Source organism: Myotis daubentonii, chromosome 5 (genome assembly GCF_963259705.1).
Source record: "Myotis daubentonii chromosome 5, mMyoDau2.1, whole genome shotgun sequence".
In the NCBI taxonomy this organism is placed as follows: domain Eukaryota; kingdom Metazoa; phylum Chordata; class Mammalia; order Chiroptera; family Vespertilionidae; genus Myotis; species Myotis daubentonii.
This window is the reverse complement of record NC_081844.1, coordinates 109,200,401-109,208,873: the sequence shown is the minus strand read 5'-3', so window position 1 is coordinate 109,208,873 and position 8,473 is coordinate 109,200,401. Positions and strand designations below refer to the sequence as shown.

The 8,473-nt window shown below is 59.2% G+C and overlaps 1 pseudogene; it reads left to right on the top strand.

Annotated features, from left to right (window-relative positions):
• Positions 1–285: 285 nt before the first annotated feature.
• Positions 286–452, top strand: LOC132236387 (U2 spliceosomal RNA; annotated as a pseudogene).
• The last annotated feature ends 8,021 nt before the right edge of the window (positions 453–8,473 follow it).

Below are 8,473 nucleotides of genomic sequence, written 5' to 3'. Positions count from 1 at the left end.
TTAAACAGCATGTTATAAACACATTATCTAGAGCCCTTGGGTAACCTGGGTTAAACTTAGGCATGTTATCCAAATTACAGTTTTGGGTCTAGAGCCCTCTGACCTTGGGACAACTGTGCTGTCCTTCCCAGGTGAAGGAAAATGTGTTTCCTAAGACCAGTGTGACCATAACCCATGGCATATCCACAGTACAATCAATAAGGCATTTAATCGAATGGGATGATTTATATAATTCAGAAAATCAAAATAACCTGTCTGTATGATTCATTTTAAAGTGCCAGGGTGATCGCTTCTCGGTCTTTTGGCTAAGATCGAGTGTAGTATCTGTTCTTATCAGTTTAAAATGCCAGGGCGAGATTCTGAAACTCCATTTAAAACCCTGATTGCTCCTTGAGACGATCAAGAGCAATCTTTGGTTTTGTATCAGATACAAATCCACAAGTTAACCTGTAACTTCACCAAACGCGAGCCCTTCATTCATGGTAATTAGCAAGGCAGACAGAAGCTTCCTGAAAAGGATCCGACGAGACATGTGTCCCGAGAGGACACACCGATGGCCAACAGACACAAAAAGATGCTCACGTCGCTGCTCACCAGGGATCCAGACCCACCTCACGCCCACCAGGGGCGACCCGCAAAAGACAAGGAGCGCCCAGAGCTGGCGGCGATGCGGGGACGGGGGCCTCGTGCGCTGGGAGTGGGGGGAGGGGGAGGGGGGTGTAAATTGGTGCTGCCGCCATGGAGGCGCCTCAAAAAATTAAAACTAGGACCAGCCCCAGCCATTCCAGGTCTGGGTGTTTACGGAAGAAAATGAAAACACTGATTGACAAGATACACGCGCCCCTGTCAGCCGAGGCTGGGAGGCAGCCGGGTGTCCCCAGAGCCGAGCGGGTGAGGACGTGGGACGGGCGTGCAAGGGATGCGACGCAGCAGGGACAGGCGGGGACTCTACGTGAGCAACAGCGCGATGGGGCAGCGGTGCTGTGCGGAGTGAAGTAAGTTGGACGGAGGAAGACAAACCCCCAGGCTTTCCCTCCTGCGTCGAGTCTAAGCACAGTAAATGAACCAACACAGAACAAAGTCATAGACACAGAGGACAAGCTGATGGTTGCCAGGTGAGCGGTGTGTTTGCCCACCGTAGTCTAGGAAACACGCACACACACACACGCACACACACCACACACCACAAACACAGACACACCACACACACACCACACACACACACCAAACACACCACACACACCAAACACACCACACACACCAAACACACCACACGCACACACATACACATACACACCACACACATACACACCACACACCACACAGACACACCACACACACACACCACACATAAACACACCACACATATACACACACAGAGACACACACACACCACACACACACACACCACACACCACAGACACATACACAAACACACACCACACACACACAGACACACACACACACACACACACACACCACAGACACACACACACAGACACACCACACAGACACACACACACGCGCGCGCGCACACACACACACACACCACACACCACAAACAGACACATACACAAACACACACCACACACACACAGACACACACACACACACACACACCACAGACACACACACACACAGACACACCACACAGACACACACGCACGCGCGCGCACACACACACACACACCACACACCACAAACAGACACATACACAAACACACACAGACACACCACACAGACACACACGCACGCGCGCGCACACACACACACACCACACACCACAAACAGACACATACACAAACACACACCACACACACACAGACACACACACACACACACACCACAGACACACACACACACAGACACACCACACAGACACACACGCACGCGCGCGCACACACACACACACCACACACCACAAACAGACACATACACAAACACACACAGACACACACACACACGCGCGCACACACACACACAGACACACACACACAGACACACCGGACACACACACCACACAGACACACACACACGCGCACACACACACACACACACACCACAGACACACACACCACACAGACACACACACACACGCACACACACACACACACACACCACAGACACACACACCACACAGACACACACACACACGCACACACACACACACACACACCACAGACACACACACCACACAGACACACACACACACGCACACACACACACACACACACCACAGACACACACACACACACAGACACACACACACACACACACCACACAGACACACACACACACACGCGCACACACACACAGTGACTAAAGGCCCGATTCCGCCTGGACTTGGCTGGGTGAGTGAAGGAGGAATGCTGGTGTGGACTGGGGGCCCTTTCGGGGTAACTGCCTCTTCGCTCCGGCCGGAGCCTGGCTGCCGTCCTGTCCTCCTGCACCTGCGGGTCATCTCAGTCCCCTGGCCCCAGCCCCCCCGGGCGTGGACCCCTCGCTTTCCTGCCGAGAGGCGCCCCAGCCCACGCTGGCCACCCCCACGCTGGCCACCCCCACGGGCCCTCTCCACTAGCGGGGCTCCGGCTTCAGGCCCCACTGCTCCCGGGGAAAGGAAAGGAGGGAAGAGGCGGGAAGAGGCGGGAAGAGGCCTCCTCCATCGGGCTTTGTCCCAGAAAGTCACGCCCAGTGCGCTGGCCTCCGCGAGGACCGATCCTGTCGCTCCCTGTCAGGTGGCCCTGTGCCGGGGGAGGGGGGCCGGGTTTCCAGGGCTGGGGGTCTGGGTGGAGACAGACCAGGCTGGAGGGGGGACGCGGTGCCTGGGGAGGGCTGGGCAGGGCCTGGGCCTTCGGAGAGAGGCCTGCTGTGCTCTCCTTCCTTCCTTCCTGAGACCATGGGCCCCGCCTGTGCCTTGGAGATAAGGGCCAGTCTGGGCGCAATCACAGCCTCTGGGCGCTGTCTGGGAGGACAGCCTCCCCCAGCCTCTGGTCCCCCAGCCTCTGGTCCCCCAGCCCCTGTCCCTCAGCCTCTGGTCCCCCAGCCTCTGTCCCCCAGCCCCTGGTCCCCCAGCCCCTGATCCCCCAGCCCCTGTCCCCCAGCCTCTGGTCCCCCAGCCCCTGGTCCCCCAGCCCCTGATCCCCCAGCCTCTGGTCCCCCAGCCTCTGGTCCCCCAGCCCCTGGTCCCTCAGCCCCTGGTCCCCCAGCCTCTGGTCCCCCAGCCTCTGGTCCCCCAGCTTCTAGTCCCCCAGCCTCTGGTCCCCCAGCCTCTGGTCTCCGCACTCCGCACCTTGAGCCCTTGCCTGGTCACCCTGCCCTGGCTCCAGGACTCAGTCACTCACAAGGAAAATGGTTTTTTTTTAGCTTTTACATTTTTTTGTTAACCCTCATCCGGGGATAGATATTTTTCCATTGATTTTTAGGGAGAGTGGGAGAGAGAGGGAAAGACAGAGAGAGAAACATGGATGTGAGAGAAACACATCGATGGATTGCCTCCTGCATGTGCCCCGACCAGGGCTCAGGCCGGGGCGGAGCCTGCAACCAAGGTAGATGCCCTTGACCGGAATCGAACCCGGGACCCTTTGGTCCACAGGTGGATGCTCCACCCACTGAGCCAAACAGGCCAGAGCAGCCTGACTGTTGTTCTTGAGCTTCAGGCAGGGGAGTCGCACAGCACATGCTCTTGCCCGTCTGCGAGAGGTTGCTGGTGTCCACATCTTGGCCGCTCACGGGGAATTGAACGAGCCAGGCCCTGGACCCCGATGAAAAGGGGGTTGTGGCCCCAGCCGTCGTGGCTCAGTGGTTGAGCATCAACCTGTGAACCAAGAGGTCATGGTTCGAGTCCTGTCAGGGCACATGTGCAGGTTGCTGGCTCCATCCCCATTAGGGACGTGCAGGAGGCAGCCAATCGATGAATCTCTCTCATCTGTTTCTCATCTTTTTTTTTATCCTCACCTGAGGATATTTTTCCATTGATTTTTAGAGAGAGTGGAATGGGGAGGGGGAGACAGAGAGAAACACCGATGTGAGAGAGACACATCGATTGGTTGCCTCCAGCATGCCCCGGACCAGGGGACCAGGGCCGGGAGCCTGCTACCGAGGCGTGTGCTCTTGACCGGAATCAAACCCGGGACCCTTCAGTCCGCAGGCCAACGCTCTATCCACTGACTCACACCAGCTAGGGCCGTTTCTCTCTTTCTATCCCTCTCCCTTCCTTCTCTTTAAAATTTAATAAAAACATATTGAAAAAAGAAAAGGGGGATTGCAGGCCCAGCACCGCGGTCTGTCAGCCTGGCGCACGGGGGAGGGGGAGCAGAGCGGCTTCTAAGGGCCCCTCGGTTAGGATTTTGCCTTCCGTTGGCTCTACCAGAAAACCCCAACTGGGCCACAGGCTGGGGACCCTGCCGCCCTCTGGCCCCTCTGTGACCCGTGGGGCTGGCCCCGCTGCTGGGGGCAGTGGCCACTGCGGGCGCCCGGGCCTTGCACCCCATCCTCTCCATCATGGCCTCATGCGGTGGGGCTGGGGGTGGAGGTCGGAGGACAGTGGGAAGCAGAGGCTCCATCCGGCCCCCGTGGCCTTGACCTCAACAGGCTGTGGCTCCCAAGGGCTCTTTGGCGCTGCTCGCGGCTCTCCTGCTGTGTCAGAGTTCTGCCCCCAAAACTGAAACTGCTTTCCAGGCGCATCCTCCCAGGCTGCCCCCTTCCCTGCTGACTCACCCTCCTGCCACCTCACCTCGGCTCCCCCTCAGCCACAGGCCGGCTCCTTCAACCACTCCCCTCCGGGCGGGCGGCAGCTGCAGCAGGGCCTCCCCTGCTCAAACCTCCCAGGCTGATCCCTGGGCTCAGACCCCCAGGGCTGTCCTCTCCACACCCTCTCCTCCCTGGCACCCCATCCTACTCCAGCGGCCCCTACACCGCCTCCCCTGCCGGCTCCGGGGACGCAGCGCCCTTCCCAGGACCTTTCCCCACAGCCCTGAGAGGGAAGCAGTGCTGTACCCATTTCATGGATGACAAACTGAGGTGAGAGAGAGAGAAAGGAAGTTAGAGGACAGGCAAGGGCGGAATCCGGGAGGCCACGCACCGTCCACGTGCAGCCTGTTTCTTTGCTGAAGGCTGGCATGTCCACCCGAGCTCTCCGCCCCCGAGGCCTGTGTGTGGTCCTGCCCCAGCCTTCATGTCTCTGTGGCATCTTAGTCACCAAGCCAGGCCTGGTCAGTTCACCAACGCTGTTCCACTTACTCCCCCCACCCCCGCCCCCGCCCAGTCCCTGCACCCCCCGTGCAACTTCCTGTCTCTATGAGGGAGACTCGCGGGGACCCCTGTAAATGGAACCGTGTAGCATTTGTCCTTTTGAGTCTGGCTTATTTCACTCAGGGCAGTGTCCTCGAGGTTCATTCATGCTGTGGCAGGTGTGAGAACGTCCCCCCCTTTTTTTTTTTTTAATATGTTTTTATTGATTTGGGAGAGGAAGAGAAACATCAATGATGAGAATCATTGATTGGCTGCCTCCTCCACGCCTCCTGTTGGGGATCGAGCCCACAACCTGGGCATGTGCCCTTGAACGGAATCGAACCCAGGACCCTTCAGCCCGCAGGCCGACGCTCTATCCACTGAGCCACACCAGCCAGGGCGTGATTAACATGCTATTGTACGCAGAGATCGCACTTTGCTTCTCCACGTCTCCCCCGATGGGCATCAGGGTTGCTTCTGCTTCTGGCTCGTGTGACTACGCTGCTCCGAACCCGGGTGTGCACGTGTCTGTTGGAGTCCCTGCTTCCGGTTCTTTCCGGCTTGAATCCAGCTGGGCACGGCTGTAGGGGTGGGCTCCACTCCCGGCCCGGAGCGAGGGAAGGTGGCCGGCGGTCTGGGAGAGGCTCTTGGGTTTGCAGACATCCTCTCCCGGGGAGAGCTGAGTGCGGGCGGGCGTCTGGGGCCTGCGGCCTCGGGTGAGAGACACTCACATCCTGACCGCGTCGCTGAACTCAGCGTTTCCCTCCGGGGTGAGCGTGAGCAGCAAACCCCGGGGCCTGTGGCTTGGTCCCCGAGGCGCCACCCAGGACTCGAGACCAGGTTACAGTTACACTTCCTGCGCACATCAGGTTCCAGCCCCGCGGCTCCCCCACCGCCCTCGGGCTGCTAGGGAAGGAGCTCAGGGAGCGCAGGCCCCGCTCAGTTACACACGCCAGCGGCCCCCCGCGCCTCCATCGCCCTCGCACCGCTGGCGTTTTCTCCGCACGTGGTGACCGCGACGCGGGAGGGTCCGAAGTGGCCAAAAGCCTCATTTTTTTTTGTTTTTTTTTAATATATTTTATTGATTTTTTACAGAGAGGAAGGGAGAGAGATAGAGAGTTTAGAAACATCAATCAGCTGCCTCCTGCATACTCCCCACTGGGGATGTGCCCGCAACCCAGGTACATGCCTTTGACCGGAATCGAACCTGGGACCTTTCGGTCCGCAAGCCAACGCTCTATCCACTGAGCCAAACCGGTTTCGGCACAAAAGCCTCGTTTGGATAAAGTGGGGCGGACGCGGCTGCAGCCCCGGCAGCCGCCTTGGGACTCGGGGCTCAGCCCGAGGCAGAGCTGCCGGTGAGGACGGCGAGCAGCCGGAGTCCCAGGTCATTCCCGCGAACGGCAGAGGGAACTAACCCTGGAAACTCCCTCCTCAGACTCCTTACTTCTTGCCGTAACCGAGGGCCTTGTTTAAGCCGTTGAGTCAGTTTCCTTTTCTTTTCTTTTGCATTAAAGGCATCATGACTGAAAGAGGGGGTTTCCAGAGGGTCCTGCCATGGTCTAGGGCAGTGGTTCTCAACCTCCTGGCCCTTTAAATACAGTTCCTCCTGTTGTGACCCAACCATAACATTATTTTCGTTGCTACTTCATAGCTGTCATGTTGCTACTGTTAGGAATTGTCATGTAAATACCTGACATGCAGGAAGGTCTCAGGCGACCCCTGTGAAAGGGTTGTTCGACCGCCAAAGGGGTCGCGACCCACAGGTTGAGAACCTCTGGTCGAGGGTGAGCGGGCGAGGACGGTGCAGAATAGCGCCCGGCTGGGCCGTGACGTCCGGCACAAATAGAAGTCCCCCTCCTCCGGGCGGCCGCAGCCCCCTCCTGGGGTGCAGGGCTTGTCTAGGGGGCAAGCTGTGCAACCCCAGGGGAGGGGAGCAGGTGGGCTCCCGGGAGGGGTCCTCACACAGGCACGCGGGCCGCTCCAGCGGGAGACTCAGCCCACGCTCCCGGGCCTCACTGCCTCCTCCAGGGACCCCTGCAGACCGGCCTCTTGTTCTCGCCCCAAAACTGCCCTCGTCCCCAAAACTGCCCTCGCCCCAAAACTGCCCTCGCCCCACTCAAGGAGCCATCAGTGCCCTAGACCGTTGCAGGGTCCTGGACACATGTTGGGTGGGGGAGGGAGCGGCTGATGGTGCCGGCCCGGACCCCGGAGCAGGCAGGTAGGTTCCCCAGGTCTCCATCTGAGCATTTCCACTACCTGGCCTGTGTCGCCAGCACAGCCCGGGAGGCCATGCGCTGTGGGCAGCCCCAGCTGCAGGCTCTCTGGGCAAGCAGTCCGGCGCTGGTCTGGGGGCCCCCTATCAGCTTAGCCGTGGTCGGCAAATTGCGGCTCGCGAGCCACATGTGGCTCTTTGGCCCCTGGAGTGTGGCTCTTCCACAAAATACCACGTGCAGGTGCGCACGTACAGTGCGATTGAAACTTCGTGGCCCATGCACAGAAGTCGGTATTTCGTGGAAGAGCCACACTCAAGGGGCCAAAGAGCCACGTGTGGCTCATGAGCTGCAGTTTGCCGACCACTGGCTTAGGGGACTGCCAGGGTCTGGAGTCCGGGAGGTCGCCTGGCCAGGGAGGATGGAACCAGGACAGGCCCAGAGGCAGGGGAGGGGGGAAGGTCTAGCCCGCGGGCCTCTCTGTGTCCCTCTCTGTCTCCGCAGGCCTGACCTGGGGGTCACAGCCTGGCACAGGGGCACACACAGCCTTGCCCACTGGGGCGGCAGGAGGCAAAAGAGCAGAGTCACTCCTAGTTGCTGGGTGCCGGCATCTGTAACTCATGGGACATCCCTCCAGTCCCCAAGCTCTGCTCCGGCCTCCAGGGCCGCCCAGGCTGTGGCAGAGCCCCCAGACCTGTGCTGCCCAATATGGTTGGCACTAGTCACATGTGGCTTTGCCCATTTCAATTCGTTCCGGTGAAGTCAAATGGAAAGCTCAGCTCCTCAGTCACACGAGCCACATTTCAAATGCTCAGTGGCCACGTGTGTGCCTGGAGGCTCTTGTATTGGACAGAGCAGATTCTAGAACATTCCATCATTGCTAAAAGTTCTATTGGGCCATGCTGGGCCAGATGCCTGCCCGGACCCCTGGGTCCCCTAGTGCTGCCTCCGTGGGCGCTCAGGGAGCAGCCAGGAGCCTGCCCAGAGGAGGTGGTGAGGTCCAGTGAGTCCTTAGGATGAGCAGGGCTTGG